We start from the raw sequence: 19,141 nt of genomic DNA on the forward strand, positions 1-19,141 counted from the left end.
AAATGAAGTGTGTCACTACAGGGAGGGCTTCGGTAGTAATAAAAATGTTATCACGTCATCTATGTTGATGTCTTGTATATAATAATTACAAAGTTTGCTGCAAAATATACAGTAAAGAAACAAACCCCATTAGTACAGTTCGTACAAATCATATAAACTATTGAGCCAGTGTAAATTTAAGATAGTGAACACGAGAACAATATGGCTTTTAATGATTACTTTTTATTTTTACTTTTCATTTCTCGTTACGCAATGGTCCCCGACTCCCCCGCAAGACTCCATGGCTCATCTAGTAGAGATTTGAACTCTAAATGGAGGCAGGTTTGATACCCACAAAGGCCATCCCGAAACGTTTGCCTTTGTGGGTCCTTGGGAGAGGCACATGGTCCCATTCTGTCAACATGACAAACCCAATAACGTATTAAAAGCGCTGTTAAATCCAACGAAAAAAAACAAGCAACACCACCCCTCTCCCCTCCAGGACCTCCACCGTGATCTCAATATTCGCTTCTGACAACATATCATTGATAACAATATTCTCTGCGATTCAATAACAAGTTTAATTTTTGAACTTCACATGACAGATCTACATGTACACTATACGCAACGACTTTCATGTGAAAAATGTTACCACACAAGATGCTACCAGCATATTTTTTCCAAACGAAAGAGGATTGCTGTCCCTCCATAAAATCTAATGGCATATAATCAATAATGGTTTGATGCGGCCATGAGTCGGTACATACGAAATCATCTTTCCTACCAATATGCAAAGAAAACTCTTTAGTATTAATTAGCAGACAGCGAATCTGACAGACATAAGGTCAAGACTGAAATATCTAAATTTTAAAATAAAGTATAATTACCATCCACATAGTTGTTGACTTTCAGGGATTCCCCTCCATTGTGGTTTCGCTGCGTGAAATAGAGCAGATGTCTAAAAATAGAATTTCGATCTGGCAGATGTGAGCTGGTGCTTCCATTAAGACCAATATGCGCCCCTGAACAAGCTGGAGAGAGCAGCAAAAGAAACTGTTTAAACGCATTGGAAATACCAACCTGAACTCCCATTTTAGAATAACACGTGACCTCTCTGAACAACATGCGCAACATTTTCAACGTTAAATGATTGTTATAACTCCTTGTTTGTATTTTACTATTTTATTTATTTATATATCGTAACTAATATTTTATATAGCTGAAGTATGCGTTTTAAACATATACAGATATATATATATATATATATATATATATATATATATATATATATATATATATGTATATGTATGTATGTATGTATGTATGTATATATATATATATATATATATATATATATATATATATATATATATATATATATATATATATATATATATATATATATATATATACATATATACACACACACACACACACACACACTTCACTAGCAACTGACAGTAATGACGGGTGCTACAAATATAAAATAGATTTAATCGCGGCTTTGAAAATATAAAATATCTTTCTCTCTCTCTCTCTCTCTCTCTCTCTCTTATATGTAAAGGCGATTCAACCGACAGTCCATGCTATTAACACACGGGCTACTAAAAGGCTAAACTCCCGTATCCAGTGTGTACAATTAGAACACTTTCTAACTTTGTCGGATATTTTTTTTTTTTTGAGAAAAGCCACGATATGTTCTGGTTGTTGCAAGTTAAAGCCTTTTTGGTACACTCAAGTCAAATCTTGTTCTTCCCATTATCCTTAAAGGAGACCAGAAATCAAACTCTTCCTTTTACATATGTAATTCTCTACAGATTTTAATTCGACTGTAATGTTTATAAATTAAAAATCGTAAGCGGGTAGTAATTATATTGCGTGGAAGATACCACGATTCCGTAAATTGCCGAGTTTTTCCGAGTTGTGATAAGACGACAGAGCACGTGGTCCCGTGACGCAATCCTAGCCAGTCCTCGAATACAAACATATACATGGTGAGCGAGACAGACAGGAGAAGACCAGATCTGGGTTGCACATTCAGAAGTTGAATCTGCTGTCTAATATAATAGTTTATGTACTGTTTTGGTCAGTGCTCAAAGAGTTTGTTTTTAGGCACTGGCCCCGGGCTGGTGACTTAAATAAACTCAAGCCCTGACTGAAATTCCACAAGCCCAGACAGTTCTCAAGCCGGGAGAAACACCTCCCGATTTTGGGAGTATTTCCTCATCTACTTCCCCATCTCGTAATATCTCCCAATTTTTCGCAGGAAAGTTCCGATTATTACAATATGTCTGTCAATTTTCATTTCTCAGAAGAAGAAGAAAAAAAACATAAATAAATAGATATAACGTATACAATCCACATATGTCATATTCTGTTTTATCTCGTATGAATATTGTAGTGATGAAATCAGTACCGGATTTATACATAAGCTAAACAAGCTACAGTTTAGGGCCTCACTGTCTGAACTCATAGTCTGAAGGGGCCTCTTAGTTTTCTTTAATACCAAATAGGGCCTCTACAGCTTCCCATAACTTAGGGTCTCGCTATGTCTTAACTGACACATTGCAGACATAGTAGCGATATGACTGAAAAATTGCTAAAGCTACGTTACAAATCCAAAACACACACACACACACACACACACACACACACACACTTAGCCTACCGTACTATCATTATTACACACGTCTAAATCCCGCACTGGACGAAATAATTAATATCACACGACAGTTTTTTATTCTTCTTCTTCTTCTTCTTCAGTAAATAGAACGTTAAGATTAAACATTATTCACGTAGATTTCAGATTATTTTAAACAACTACAACAGTACTATAGTAAAACAATTTGAAGAATGAAAGTATCACCACTTAGCTTAAATAAATGATCACTGTGAATGCTGTGGAGCTTTCCGCCAAAGAAACTCGGCCAGTTGACACCTGACATTCTTCTACCATAAATGTATATTTTAAGAATCATGATTAAATTTTTTTAAAAATGTTTAAAAAAATATACCATGTGGTATATGTGCCCCTAAAGAACTAATTCAGATTAAATATTTGATTCAGTAAACAGTGTTACATGCATTATGACCTAAACCTAGGGAAATATGGTGGGGCATACAACATGGGACAAACAGTTACCACATGTACGGTAACTTGTGACTGCAGATTTGAACTGTTAAAATGAAGTCCTTGGCATCGCAAGTTACAACCAAATAGGCATCGTTTATTTGGCAAACAATTACTGTCGAACATGGTTTATTTGAAGTATGTCCGAAGGGCCGTCCTTTTCACAGGATAAATGCAAGGATAAGGATTAACTGTTAATTAGTTACACTGGCTTTATTGTTTGCGTACTTAAATCAAGACTTGAGCTATTTTGCAGTTGAGCCTGAGCTCACCAGAATATGAAAAAGGGCCTTGACCTGGGGGAATAATAAGGCGTATCACAGGGAGAAATGACACGTCCCATGGGAACTAAAACACTGGGGCAAGGAGGTTGGGTCAATAGTCTCAGCCAGTTAATGTGAAACTTTGATTTTATGCATGACCTCTTTTCTTTTAATCGCTACTATTTAAACTGCCCAAAGGCGAGTTTTACACCAGTTCCAATTATTACAGATTACAGTTTATGCATACTGCATGTAACAGGCATAGACTGAAAGTTTTTTTGTTTAATTTTTTAATTTTTTAAAGATTACTGAAAATTGTGTTTTCTCGAAACACGACAGGTTTAGAATCTTATTTTTAGCAAAACTTCCATTTAATTAAAATCAGATCTCAATTTCACAAAGGACAAAGGTGGTTTTATTTAGATTGTGCCGTGTTAAGGCATGTATGTCAACATCTTGAAAATACATTTACTCATTTCACCAGCGCGATCAAAGTTGCATCAGGCAAACAATTGTTGTTTTGGGCACCTCTCTTTGAATACATGATGGGCACGAACTAAAATCTGAGAGGCCCCGGGTGTCGGGCAATCAGATTTTGTTTTATCACTTCTGGTGTAGATAAAAGATCTGTGAATTGATTGTTGCATTTTGTGGTCACTTACTCGGCCTTCTTCCTTATTTCGTAACTCACAAGTTGAACACTTTTCCCAGGATTTAAAATATCCAGCGGTATGTCTGGAACAGCGCCAACTTTCAGCCTAAGCCTAGCATTTCCTTATCCTAGAGCTTCCATTTTTTCAGGATCCCTCTCGTAACATTCCTTTGAGAAATGTAACGAGCACAGAGTGCTGTACTGTGTTGCTTTGAAATTGAATAGCTTCTAATAATGTATCCATACTTTCTTAATGCCTTTATCTTTTGGAAACGAAATAAACATTGTCCACAGGCATTTCTTAATGTATTACACCCGTAAGCAACGCAAAACGGCATTATTTTTTACTCTGGCAACTCCCACATGGGATGCTGGAGTTTTACTATGACGTCACATCCCGAAAGAAACCGAATAGGCGCGGACATTTTGCATACGAGGTCACGGAATTTCAGCTCCTAGAAAATATGCCAGTATTAAAATATTGGCAGTACGGTCGCATATGATACTTCAGAATACGTTTTTTCTATAGTGCCTTTATTATTATTCTATATTTCCACTGGGTTCTGGTCTCCTTTAAAATTTATTGTGATGATGCAAATTTCCGTCGATCTATGAAGATCACAATACTTTTGGGCAGAGAACAATTAATTAGATTTATGGGGACAGGTGCTTGTTAAATTGCTATACTGCAATGATTTCTAATGTCTGTATCGGGAGAGGATGTCGTTCTAAATTAAGCCTTCGTTTATTTAGCCGTTAGACGACTAGAAAGGGGACGTTTTACTTCGATTTCATATTGGAATTAGAAATTTTCCAAAACAGTTATTGGTTAAGTAGATCAAAAATTTTGGCGCCTGGTTATAAAAGGTGGTAAATGTATTTAACCCTGATTGGTTACGCTAAATAAAGGGCGTATTTCCCACACAAAATTCATTGGGCTTTAAATATTCCTCCCATTGAAAAATCTAGTCGGTTTGCAATTTTCCTTCAAGAGTGAAAATATAAGGGACTCGGAGAGTAAATTTGGAAGAAAAATTCTCTCGTAAAACATTTATCAAAGGAGCCGGATGTCTGGGAAGTCAACGGACACAATTCTGGCGGTATAAGCGAACAAAGCTTGAAGCACAAAGGTATTTGCGTCAATTTCATGTAATTTGTTGATACTAATATTATGACTTGCATGAATTTATTTGCTTATATTTGCATGCATTTATTTGCTTATATTTGCATGTATTTATTTGCTTATATTTGCATGAATTTATTTGCTTATATTTGCATGTATTTATTTGCTTATATTTGCATGTATTTATTTGCTTATATTTGCATGTATTTATTTGCTTATATTTGCATGAATTTATTTGTTTAAATTCATATATCAACTTTCATGATATGAGTACAACTGTTTGAGTTCATCTGAGTTCGTACAATAATCTTCTTTTTATAAGTTTGACGAATTGTTGAAGTTGTCGTCATTGTTTGTATAGGAATTGGGTATCCTAAGATTTCATGCATTACTTTAGTTGATATGAGTTACGAGAATCCGTTTGTATTCACCGATCTTAGAATTTTTCACGTATGATAAAGACTTGAATGTGAGCATTCGCTAAAACAAAATAGCGTAGTTAAGACATGTAATAAATTGCAATCATTCATTTGTGTAATTGAAACGAGAATGGAACTGTTATGTCTCGTGTGCTGTTAATGTGAGCCTGGATCGAATAGCCATTAGGAAGCATATTAATCTTATGAGACTAGCTTTGTTTATGGTCTGCCAGGTTTAGCTGACCAGATAGCCTTTGTATCTGTCTGAATTCCGATAAAACGATTTCTGACCATAACGAGAGGGGAGTAATGATCGATACACAGTAGAATAACCGGCAGAAAATTTAGATTGCTTCTGTTTATTTTGAAAGGGGAAATAGCTCCACTTACGTATACAGTGACGTATCCACGTACCAACTGATACAAATATATACGTATCTACATGTTTTCGTATCCACCTACCCACACAAATTTTGAGGGCCGAAAGAGGCGAGACAGTAGGGAGGTTGAAGGAGTAAAGGACCGAGAGAAACAACCGCCACAGTGACGTTGGAGTGAACCGGAATGCATAGGTTATGAAGTTGTGCAAGGCAATTACTTTGATTGTTCACTCGATTCTGTGATGAACCAATTCTCTCATTTAAACAGATCGGCTATTTATATAAATATATTTGTGTCTGAAATTCGGTGAAAGATTTATTTGAAAAAGAAGTGTATCTTCCTAATGTAATGTATTATCACAGTTGTTTATGTAATTGATTAAATTCTTTTGTTTTTCCATGTACGAGGGCTCGTGTCATTCTGTTCTATATATCTGCTCAGATCTCTATTTATTCCACCTATAAGTTCCACACTTTATATTAATATTCACTCGATCCGGGCAATAACACCAAGAGCTATCATCCCCTAGATAACGAGAACCGAATAAAGCGGACACCTTGTAAGAAGGGACAATCCGCCAATGAACCCACCCCCACAAGGTGGGCATGTACCCATATTGATTATCATGCTATTTGGGACATATGCTTTCAAATAAGTACGACATAAGCTATACATTGCAATGAATGAAATGTTAACATTAGAAGATTTCTCAGGAAAAGGCAAAGTACCTGATAATTAAAGACTCTGAAAAGTTCCTGTGTTCCTTAAAATTTTAATAGGGCTGAATCACTCATGAGTGCTATAGAAACCTTCGACATGAATGGTTCATAATTCTCCATAATCATATCAGACTAAGGTTTATTTGACCCAACAAATGTATTCGTTTCAATACATGAACGTGACCTTGACAACTTAGAAACGCGATCATTTGGAATATATCAGGTGTTTGTATTTCAGTTTGTAGCAATCCGAATTAACGTGCCATTTCTTCTTACAATAGATAGGTGGACAAGGGGAAGAGGTAACGATTTCTGATAAACTTTTCAGAAACTAGATTTTTACAAGTTATGTCACTTTGAAATTTGGAAGTGTTCGTAAATAATGTTTTAAAAGAAGAATGCGGAGTAGAAGACTAACTAACAAAAGAAATAAAGGACTTTTAAGACTTTTCTGGTAACCAAACCATTTTTTTTCCTTAGCTGAGCTCAGGGCGAGGCCCATGGCTCATACTGAAACGGTCATTGTTTGAATATCTTTTTAATACAAGAATATGCCAGAAGAGTCCACGGTTTAACTCGTAGTCTCCTATTACTACACTATTAGTATCAATATAAAGCTTTTACGATAACCAATTTAACAATCTCTTGTTCGTTATCTTTTTGAACCGCTAGCTATAAAACTGTTTAAATTCTGAAGACCATTTTAAATTTTGCATCCATGAAGACTATCTGAAACTTATCAAAAGACATGAAGAAATAAGTATGACTAAATTAATAAATGAAAACAAAGATGAAAAGGCGAAATCAAAATGGAAATCGAAAATTCTGGCAAATAGGTGTTTGTTTTTAGCAAATAAAGCATAGTAACTTTTTTATATACAAATTGGTCAGTTTTTCTCTCTGCACACACACACACACACACACACACACACACACACACACACACGCACATACACATGCGTTCGAGTCTCTGGCACGGCCAATATGTGTATGTTAAAAGGTTGCTAGTAGCTTCTCTTGGGTCGGTGGTTCTTCCCTGGGTTTTCCAGGGTTCTTCCTCCACCATTTATACTGTCCGCCATGTATAGCGTATATTGTGCTGAAAAATAGCGTTAAACCCTATACCAGCAACAACAACAACAGTCCACATGGGTTCGAGTTAGTAGCTTCCGTTGATCGGTGTTTCTTACAGGGGTTTTCCTGTGTTCTTGATCTACCAATTATACTGGCCGCCATGAATGACCTATCTTGCCCATATAAATGGTATTAAACCCAAAACAACAACTACTAATTATTTTCAAAGATCAATAAATAAATAAAGTAACTCAGTCAATATCTTGATGATATAAAAATTTCACTAAATTTTATCGTAAATATATAAGATATATAACCTCTATATCTAGATAGACAACAAACGCAGATGTTACTTATCATAGAACCTAAACATAAGGCTGGGATAGGAATAAGATAACAATCATTTTCCAAACTAGAGCAAACTAAGAAAAAAGTCGCCTCAAACCCAGAAACGTTCTCCAACAATCAGATACAAGATTACCTCGTAAATATGCTAAATTGCGCTCATTGTCAAACCCATCCAAGTTTGATCAAAATGCTATACAAATAAAGTGTGTGTGTGTGTGTGTGATTTGGATTTTTAACATAGCTTTAACAATTGTTCAGTCATATCGCTACAATGTCTGCAATGTGGCAGTTTATAGTGATGTCTAGAACTGGGGCATCATGCCGCAGACATGTAGCTTGATGTCCCACCCAGTCACATTATCCTGACACCAGGTCAACCAGTCCTAACACTAACCTCTTAATGCTGAGCGCCAAGCGAGGCAGCTGTTAGTACCATTTTTGTCTTTGGTATCACTCAACCGGGGATCGAACTCACGACCTCCCGCATCCAAGGCGGACGCTCTAATCACTAGGTCACTGGAGCGGTCTATAAATACAGTCTACAGAGTGAAAGCAAAATATCTGAGAATTAGATGCAAACTTACTTCATTATTATAAACGAATTTCGCTCATAATAAATTCATTCAGCATCAAGCTCAGCCGCTCAATGTAATATTCCCTAAATAATTAGAGTGGATATCAATTGTTATCAAGCCTATAGGAGAGTTTGATTACGTAAACCGACATTCCAAGTTTGATCAAATGTTATTCATATATATATAGCCTCCAGACTGATAACGTTACCTGAGAAACTAACGGACTACAAGTTCAACGTGTCCTTACGGCCAGATGAAACGGACTATAAGTTCGACATGTCCTTAAGGCCAGATGAAACGGTATTTAAGTTCAACGTGTCCTTACGGCCAGATGAAGTGAAAATTGTTATAGTGGTTTATTTTAGGCACTGCAACGTGCCCTCTCTCCCTTTCCCCTTAAAACTCATTAGTACATATACAAAAAAAAAAAACAAATGGAGCATTGTGACGTGTTTGACCTTTATGAAAAATAAAACTAATATTGCAACTGAAGTGAGAGCTGTATACCTTTGTATTCAGGATTTCATTAACAAGAAAAAGTCTATACAGAATAAATCTACGTATCTACATGTCACGTTTTGTACTTTTACACGCAGCGGTGTCTGTCAGCATCATAGACAAGCATTAATACTAGTGATTTAGTTCAAGGCTCACCGACAGACTAAAGAAGACGACGGCGGTTAATACCGAGCATGTGTGTTAACTGTAGTTTCGTACCCAAGTCATAAATGCTGGACATTGGGTTATACATGAAAGTTCGGATTGAAAATTAAAATTAACTTTGCAATAGGATCTCTCAAAGTATACATAATGAATTTATACATTCATTAGAATATACAGTCAAACTATTAAGAGGTGAATATGTGACATCTTTCAAAGCCCTGAAAAGTTACTGATGGGGCCTCTTTCGACAAGTAAAGCTACTGGGATGTGAACGATGTGCCCTCTTAATAATGTCAAACGACGTGGCAGTGAAGAATGTGCCCTCTGTAGACAGCCAAGCCCTTGGGAAGCATGGGCGCCTGCAGGATTTTTTTGCACGGGGAGGGGGCAGTCAGTTGCGCAGTCCGTGCGTAAGCAGTCTGAAACTAAAGCTAATATTTGCTAAGCGTTTTGAACAGAACCTTGTGACATATTTTCAGCTTCATTTGCATGATTAAACTTGTCGGAATTTATAAAACGTCGACCTTTGACCTATTAGTTTTTTTTACTCTAAATGTTAGTGTTACGGTCTATGGAGTTTTAAAAAAAAATTAATAGTGTTCAGATCGCTAAGATATGGAAGGATCAAGATCGCTAAGATCAAGTACGTAAGAATCATTAAAATAAAACACACTATTTTGAAACTCCACAAGTATATTTCCTCAACCATTGATACCACATCTGACTTTTTGCAACTAAATAAACTGGCTAGACAGTCTTTGTAAATTAAGTTAATCCAATCTTGTTTTCGATATCGCTCGCAGTTTTATCTTTTGCAAGGGCAAAACTCGATCGAACCTCTTCATAACGAGGACGTGTTAAGCGATGACTGGGAACAGTTGTCGTGTTTCTTCATAACGTAAACGTGTTAAGCAATTATCCGGAACATAGTTGTTTAAGTGGAACACAATAGTGCACGTGCTAAACAACGATTGGGAACAGAGTTGTCTGATTGGGAACGTAGTTGTGCACGTGCTGAGCAATGTTTGGGGATGTAGTTTTTTATTGGGAAAATAGCCGTGGAGTTTATTGGTACTGAGAGTTACATTTTTAAATCATTTTATGTTATCGGAAACTTCCAGGTTAAGCAGATCTGGAATCGTAACAAATCTTTTAAGGCTATGGGACCTTATATTGTACATGGAATTTCCAAAAAACAAGACGTCAAAGGTCTATATTTAGCTCTAGTGTAACAGAAACGATAATTGCGGGACTCAGATTCAAGCTTCCCCGATCCTTCCTTGACAGTTACTAACCCATGTCGCTGCTCGTTAGTTGAAACACTCATTTTTTCGATTGGTTTGGGCTTCAACAATATGTTAATTGTTATAATAACGAAATAAATGTTCTTAAGAAAGTAAATGTGGATGTGTTGGTGATCTGCCCAGAATTAAGCACACACAACTGGGGTACTCATCTTTAGCCGTAAATTATTTCGCGCTGAGAATTACATAGAAAACGGTCACGGTTCTCCCACATAGTGATGGCTAAATATGTTTAACTATGCAAAACTACGGACACGTTTTATGTGTTAATTGTATTTAACATTTATTCCAACCAAATTGTAATATTCTTTATATCCGAACTCCAAAGGCAATTATCCATACAGACAGATCTTGAGGTTTTTCTATCCTTGAAAGCCAGTTGTGAACAAATTGGTCAGTTGAACGTTGTGATGTTTGACAAGTGATAGAAGTACTGGTGTATTACCAAAGACTGGTTGCTCCAAGCTTCTCTAGGTCCAAGACTGTTTAATAATTTTCCAACAAAGATGCCCACTTCAAGATTAGATCATTTCTTTCTTTTAAGTTTTGAGTGTTGAAACCATCTATGATATTTATCAGGGTAACAGTTTTTCAAATTAGCTTCTTTGGTACGCATATTGGATGCCATCTTTGCAACATTTTCATTTAGGACCACGTGTAGATAATTAGAAGTGTTTTCGTGTCACCCATTTAGAGGGAGTAGTGACAACAAGATTTTTGAAACAGTCGTTGTGGTTGCCATACTATATGCATGACAGGCGCCTTTTTCATTAAGGACTTGGCGATAACCTCCGATAATAAAGATCGCTCTTTGAAGAGGAGTAGTGACATCAATTGTTTTTAAGAATGTCATCCTAACAGCCATAATGGATACACAACTGACACCATTTTCATTTAGGATCAAGTATTATAAAAAAGTATATTGGTGAAAACAACATGGTGATATAGCCATCCATTTAGTAGGGTAGAGAAATAACACTTTCAAAACAGATGTTTCCATCCGATAACAAGATTTTAAAGATGGCTGCCTTTGGGACCATATTGGATGTTAGATCAGTATCAATTTCATTTAAGATCAAATGGAAATTATAAGAAGTCTTCTGGTGAAATTCCTACAACAATCTGAATTTCTGCTAAAGTAGAGTTGATATAATAGGATGTTTAAATTGACTGCTATATTGGACGTTAGACTAGCACTATTTTTTTAAAATTATTTTGGACTAACTAGAAAAATAAGAAGTCTTCTAGTAAAAATTCCATGCTGACTGGACCATCCATTCAAGATTAGTAGTGATAACAAGATTTTAAATATGGCTACTGTGACGGCCATACTGGACTTCAAGGCCAGTGTCATTTTCATTTAAGACCATCAACATATTATAGAAAGTCTTTTAACGGAAACCCTGTATTGATAAGACCATCCTTGTAGGAGTAATGATAACAATATTTTAAAAATGCCAGCTGTAGCATTTTAGGCATCGGATGTATGAACATCGTTATTTTCATTAGAACCAGCTTAACCATGGGATGAATGTGTTTGTACAGTTTCAAGGCAATCCTGCAAAACAACATGGAGTAGTAACGATAACAAACTTGTACCAATGGACGGACGGACCATCCCATAAGCTATTCTGGTCCATGATCAATAGAGCTGTAAAAAGCAATCGTTCAGTATATATAGATCAACACAGGCCATTAAGATATCAGGATAGACCTAAAAGTTATAAAACTGATGTCTTACCACAACTCTATCATGGATAAACTCGATGAACGTAAATGTATTACACACTCAGCAAATACAATAATACATACAATGGATCCAACGAATTTATTTATGATTAGCAGTTTTCTCAAAATCAATCCAACCAGCTTTCCTACAACTCCAAATAATGTTCTTTATTCACGAACGCCAAGTTTTGCATCTTTGCCAGGAGTATTTCTAAAACTTTAGAAAATCCGTAACAGTGCAGGCGATGTTGTGCCACAACATGCTGTACACAGCATGCACGAGGGAAACAATCACTACAAATAGGTATTCTAAACGCTAATGAATGTTATAGGAGAAAGTAATCTTCTATAACACCAGGAACGGAATTGAAGTTTGTTGTCAGCAAAAGGGTACATTTGAGAAATTTATAGACAAAAGTAAATATTGTTTACATATACTAGGCGTTTAGATCATGTGTATATAAGATGTTTTATCTCCCTCTGAACACTTCAAATGAACTGTGTACTTAACATAATCATTTTAAAAAATTGAAGCAAAGAGTTTTTTCACGGGAGTAAAACATATAAGCACCTGTAGATTTTAGCGAAGTGAGTTCTGTTTAAATTTCTACCCTTGATACGGTGAAATGCAACCGATAAATTAAATTCCTTGTGTCGGATTCTCATACCAGGGAAACCTCCAGAAAGTAGTTAGAAATACCATGGACAATATGACTGGCTCTATTTTCTGCAATTAAAATTAGCATGTGTTTAGCATTAACGAAAATTGTTGCATAACTGCAAAATACAAACGGTAATGAGACAGACAGCTTCTTAGTCAACAGTATATACGTTTAACCCTCACCCCCACCTGTAGATGCGCTTTCATTGTTTTTGTGTCCATATAAATCCATAGAAATGACTTTATATGGAGAGAGACAGATGCCGCAACATCAACGAACAGGAATCCTCTTGCAATCCAATCATTTTCTGGTTATAATTTTTTTTTCCTTCCATAATCTCAATAAATTTTAATTGAGTCAACCGAAATCCTTCTACTCTGACCACACCCACGCCACAATATCCCCCTCCAATAAAAAAACACGATTCCTTTAGAGGAATTTGACGATCAACAAGTCGAAAAGAATTTCTAGGAGTTAAAGACAAGACTATTTATATCTTTTAACTGTTGAGTGTTGAAACCATCTCTGATATTATTCAGCAATAACTAGATTTTCAAATTAGCTGCTGTGGTACACATAATGGATGTAATCTTGGCAACATTTTCATTCAGGGCGAAGTGGACATCATCAGAAAATGTTTTGGTGAAAACCACGTGTCATAATGACCATCCAATCAGGAGTAGTGTGACAAAACGCTTTTTAAGACCAGCTAGGTCTCATGAGAAGTATATTGCTGAAAACACCTGTTAATAAATCATCAATATGGAGAGGGGAAGAATAACAATATTTTCCAGATCGGACTCTGTTGCGGCAAACGTGAGATCGGTAACATTTTTTTTTTACGATCAACCAAACATCATCCGAAGTCTTCTGGTGAAAATCCCACATCAATATCATTCACTGTTCAAGTAGAACTGTGATTTAAGATTTTTAAAATAGCTGTTCTAGCAGCGATACTGGATGTCAGATTGGTATCATTTTGAATTAGCACCAACTACACCTTTAAGAAGTCGTTTAGGGAAAAAGGATATGACTATCCTTTTCAGGAAAAGAAACAACACGGTTTTCAAGACGGCTGCAATGGTGGCCATACTGGATGATCGATAGGAACCATTTTCACTGAGGCCAACTAGACATAAAAATCAGTGAAAACCCCATGATGATAAGACCATTCATTCGGAAGGAGTAGCGATAAAAAAAATAATTTCAAATGACTACCTTGGCAGCCATACAGAATGACAATGCAGCACTATTTTAATTTGCGACCAATTTAACAATGAGACGAATGTGCGTGCAACGAATCCTACAAGTAGTTTATGAGGAATAGTGAAAATACCAAGTTAATAAAAAGCTCCGTTCAGGACAAGTCATACAAATGATTTTCTAGATGTCTGTTAAGGTAGCCATTTTGAAGGTTGTATTGTCCTCATTTTAGTAAGGACTAGCTGCATATTGTACGAACTATCCGAATAAATCCCAAAGTTAATATGATCATTCTTTTATATAAAGGAGCCAAAACATGATTTTCAAAATGGTTCAACATCACTCATACCGGAAGTCATGTTGGCAACATTTTATCTTATTATCAACTAAGCACTGAAAGAAGTATTTAAATTTAAACCCTATGTCAGTAGTCTGTACAACTATTTCTTTTGCAGGGGAAGAATACGCCATTTATCATAAGACATGTTTCAGCTGAGAACCCATGTCAATACAACCTTTTGTTTAGGGTTTGGTTTGTCTTATATTACTTGCCGTTCAAAACGAGTAGCGACAACAATATTGTCAAGATGGTTGCCATAGCGGCCATGTTGAAGGTTTGACTGGCTTGGTTTGATTTTGTGTTTAAGGCACAGCAACACATGAACGTTATAACGTGGCATGACAAGAGGAGTATAACAATTTGCCCAGAGACACGGTACGGTAACAGACCTGGACTGATCCTTTGATAGAATTTGAATCCGCACTCTTCTGGTCGACCGTTCAGCATTGTAATCAGTGAGTAGTTACAGTGCCCTCTGGTGAGATCGGCACCAATTTCTCCTTTTTGTATACAATCACCTACATATTACGAAAAGTCCTTTTGTGCAAATCCACGTGTAGATATGACAATCAGTTCCTGAGCAGAAGTTCACCAAAGAGAACATTTTGGAGAAAAGATCAAATATCAAGTTAATTCATGATCTATCATAAGAAATCTTTCATGTCACTACAACCATAATTTTGGAGAAGCAGAGATAAAAAGATTTCCATGATGGCAGTCATGGCAGCCACATTGGAAGTAACATGAGCACTATTTTCATTTAGGCCATCTACATATCTTGAGAAGACTTTAAATGAAAACTCCGTGTTTCTGAGGAGTAGTGATACAACATTTGTAAGATGGCTCCACGTAGACCATTTTGGACGTTATATCGGCATTATTTTCATTTAGGATCATCTACATGTCATAAGAAGTGTCTTTTAGTGGAATGTCAGCTATACTACAAACAAGCCTTCAAGATAAGTAACTAACAAGTTAGTAAAGATTTCAGATTGCTATCTTTTCATTTGGACCAGTTAGACGTGCTAAAATGTCTTTAGTGAAACCCCAATGTTAAAATGACCGTCTATTTGGGTTCGGCTGCGGCGATTTTGAGTACCGCTGAAAGTGGAGAAGGCAAAGGCGAATCATTATTGTCTATATTATGACAAGGACACACCTGGACAATCGACCGGGACTGGTATGGGCGGGTATTGAACCCGTCACTCTTACTTTTCCGGTGTTTTACCAACTGAGCTACCACAACAAGCAAATGTGTTGTTCTACATCCCTCAAGATGCGGAGAAAGTTAACATATATTTGAGCGTCTTTCATCTAAATGGATTGACATTTCATTTTGATTACTATCAGAAAAACCAAGTGCTGTCTGAAGTGGACAGTTAATGAAAATGGCCACTTCTGTGTGCTGGGGAATATACTTGAAATTGCACAAAGTATGCCGATTTGGCTTGTCGATGAAATACAGAAGTGGATTTTCACAATGCAGGCATTACAATCATCTGAAAATGCACGAAGAAACTTTAACATATAATGAAACTAAATTTAGTTATCTGCTCGTAATGTATAATTTATCTCTGAGGTTCAGGAAATGAAAATATCCGTGCAAAACTACCAATCGTACATAAGATGCACATCAAAAGAAAGGCCTAGCTAGGTATTCACAAATCCAATTCAACTCTCATGTTTCAGACAAAAAAAAAAAACGATAATTGAACGTACTTCAAACTTTGACTGTGATATGCACATTTGATTTTTAAAGCAAGGATTAACATCAAGCATAATTAGTGGAACACCTTCTCTTTAACTTTTGAACCATGTACAAAAGCGCGAAACTGAAGATCGGTACCACAGGAGGAAGACTCGTAACAAAATCTTCTAGATGGTGGCCGTTGGCACTTATACAGGATGTCAGAAGTGCATCATTTTCAAATAGGAACAATTAGATAACAAGATAAAAACAACAGAAACAGACGACTGACTCAGGCCTATCGCATACAATACCTTGGTCTTCGACCAGTGGAGCTAAAATTAGAAACTTAATCAGGCTTGTGGCGAACCTATGCTATTTTAACAGTACAAGATCGTTCTGTGTAAATTAAAGCCCCATATGGAAACAAAGACGCCATGAAGTCCCTATTATTACATACAAATGTTTCTATTTTAAAACGTTGGCTTGTTGGTATTTTATATAAAGAAATATAAGTTGCATGTGCTTGTTTCTAAGGGATACACTTGAGCATATTTTATTCTCGGGTGAAATAGAAACCGTTACAAAAACGGGAAACATTCTCAGACAAACACTGTAGTATGTTTCCTCTCCGTTTTTAACTTTAAATGGTCATGCAAATACGCCTAAAATTTAAGTCTTTCTGATATTCCATATTCGTCATTAAAAAAAAACATATTTCACTTTTTGCATAGCGTTCAAGATGACTCGTGGAAGCAGTTACTTTCATGAAGATTTATACCCTATTGGTTGTATAGAGATGCTCAATGTTTTAAAGTATAGGGGTAGGCTTTCCCGACTCGACTGCTGTGGTTTTGCGACACGGACTGTCCTCGCTTTCGATCAGTATTTACCAAAGAGTATATTGAAATATCTCCGCAAATTTTGACCTGTCAAGTCTTAATATTATGCAATTTCATTTTGGCGATAAATTGCAAATTTTACTTCTCTGTTCTCTATACGAGTCGATTTTTCACCTCGATGTTTAGGTTTGGAGGCACAGCAACACAAATATGTTATGTAGTGTTGAGGCAATTGGAGTAAAGTGTAACTGACAAAGACTAATTCTATCACTGGATTCAAACCTGCATCTATTTTGTCACACGACCCACACGATAACCACTAAGTCAATGTGGCTCATTCATCAAGTTTGTAAAATGCGGTTCCAAATTTGTAAGGCTTTTAAGGTCATGAACACAACTTTCCAAGTCATAACTTGTAGTTAGCATAGTGGTATATGGTAACAGACCGACCATTAATTAATTAATTAATTAATTAATTAATTAATAATAATAATAATAATAATAATAATAATAATAATAATAATTATGCCAAATTTGAACAGATTGGACCAGCCATGCATATATTTGTATCAGGGGCAACTCGACTATAGTCTGAATATACCTCCCCCTTTGTTTGTACCCCTCTACCGATTTCAGTAACGAAAATCTTCAATGTGATAAAACGTGCACAGAACTAAGTCAATTCATTCATTGATTTATAATTTCTAACCTGAATGCCACCCTAACACTGACGTTCTCTGCGCCTTTCATGCCTTCCATACTAACACGGCGTCATGTTGCATATACGATAGGCACGTTGATTTTCTCAGACAACATTGTGACGTAATTCAACAGACTCAGTAACTGACGGATAATTCTGTAAATTACCATAATGTTGAGGGTTTAGATTGTTATCCTTTGCTCACGTGTACATAGAAATGACACCGCTTGCTAAATCGACGTGAAAGGCAAATTGGTAATTGTCATTCTTTTCCTTTGCTTGATTCGACATTGATTCGACATTGTAAATATCGGAAGCAGACCACATGTGCTTGACGCTAGCTTGATGTTGAGAAGAAAGAAAAACAATAATCTGAAAGAAAACATTCATACAGAGTGACAAAAATACCTTAGATTACCTTCACGACCCGTTGTGACATAGGACCCTCTCTATTATACTATATAAGAGAGAAGGTACGTAACTTCCAAATACTTGGTTCCACCCATGACCCTAGATTCCCTTCTGTTATTTCCGTCTGTAAAGACATACGACCATATTCTATGGCTTGTTTAACTCCTTAGATATTTTTCTATTTATCAAGACATCAATTACTTTTTTGTGTTGTACCAAACTGAAGTTACGTGCTCCGAAACGTGCGATTTTCGCTAATTTAGTCGCTTGGGAAAAATGCGAGCTACCGCCTCGGAAGCGGGAGGTCGTGGGTTCTAACCCCGGCCGAGTCATGTCAATGTATAATTTTTTCCTTCAGATTATTGGGATTTTTTTTCATTATCAAGCTCGTGTCGGGCACCTGTGAAGCAGACGACATATTATTTTCATTCTACGTACGTGCGTGAGTAGTCGTGAACACACCCCTCGCTGAAAATGGACTTGTCCAGTAATTGGAAATGGCTGACAAATATGTCTTTTACAGTTAAATCCGTTGGGAATGAAAGGCGCAGACGATAACGGTGTAAGGGTCCCACCTGGGCATAATCAGGTTTGAAATAATACATCAATAAATGAACTAAGTTTTGTGCGTCTTTTATCTCGTGTGTGATTTTCGTCATTTAAATCGGTAGATGGGTATAAACAAACAGGGAGGTATATTCAGACTAGAACTAGGCCTTCTTATTCTTCCTATTTTCGAAAAACGCGAGTTTCACTTCTACTTCCCTTCCTCACTATTCAACGGCTAGCAATTTTAAGAAGGAAAATATTGTGTGTGTGTGTGTGATATAGATTGTTAACGTAGCTTTAACAATGTTTCAGTCATATCGCTACGATGTCTAGCGCTGGGGCATCATGCCGCAGACATGTAGCATGATGTCCCACCCAGTCATATTACC

The 19,141-nt window shown here is 36.4% G+C and overlaps 1 protein-coding gene across 10 annotated transcripts in view; it reads right to left on the reverse strand.

Annotated features, from left to right (window-relative positions):
- Positions 1 to 19,141, reverse strand: part of LOC149797407 (uncharacterized) — a 130,255-nt gene that overhangs the window by 99,903 nt on the left and 11,211 nt on the right. For 2 of the 10 annotated variants that reach the window (XM_089962186.1, XM_089962185.1), the window contains exon 3: positions 867 to 915. The exons of 4 other annotated variants lie outside the window; for them this stretch is intronic. The gene's annotated coding sequence lies outside the window, so the exon portion shown is untranslated. Of the gene's footprint in view, positions 1 to 135; positions 394 to 866; positions 1,011 to 12,929; positions 13,086 to 19,141 lie in introns of those variants that run through there. 4 more of the 10 variants (XM_089962184.1, XM_089962181.1, XM_089962182.1 and 1 more) reach the window with 3 other exon arrangements.

Source organism: Sinohyriopsis cumingii, chromosome 6 (assembly GCF_028554795.1).
Source record: "Sinohyriopsis cumingii isolate HCF-2022 chromosome 6, ASM2855479v2, whole genome shotgun sequence".
In the NCBI taxonomy this organism is placed as follows: domain Eukaryota; kingdom Metazoa; phylum Mollusca; class Bivalvia; order Unionida; family Unionidae; genus Sinohyriopsis; species Sinohyriopsis cumingii.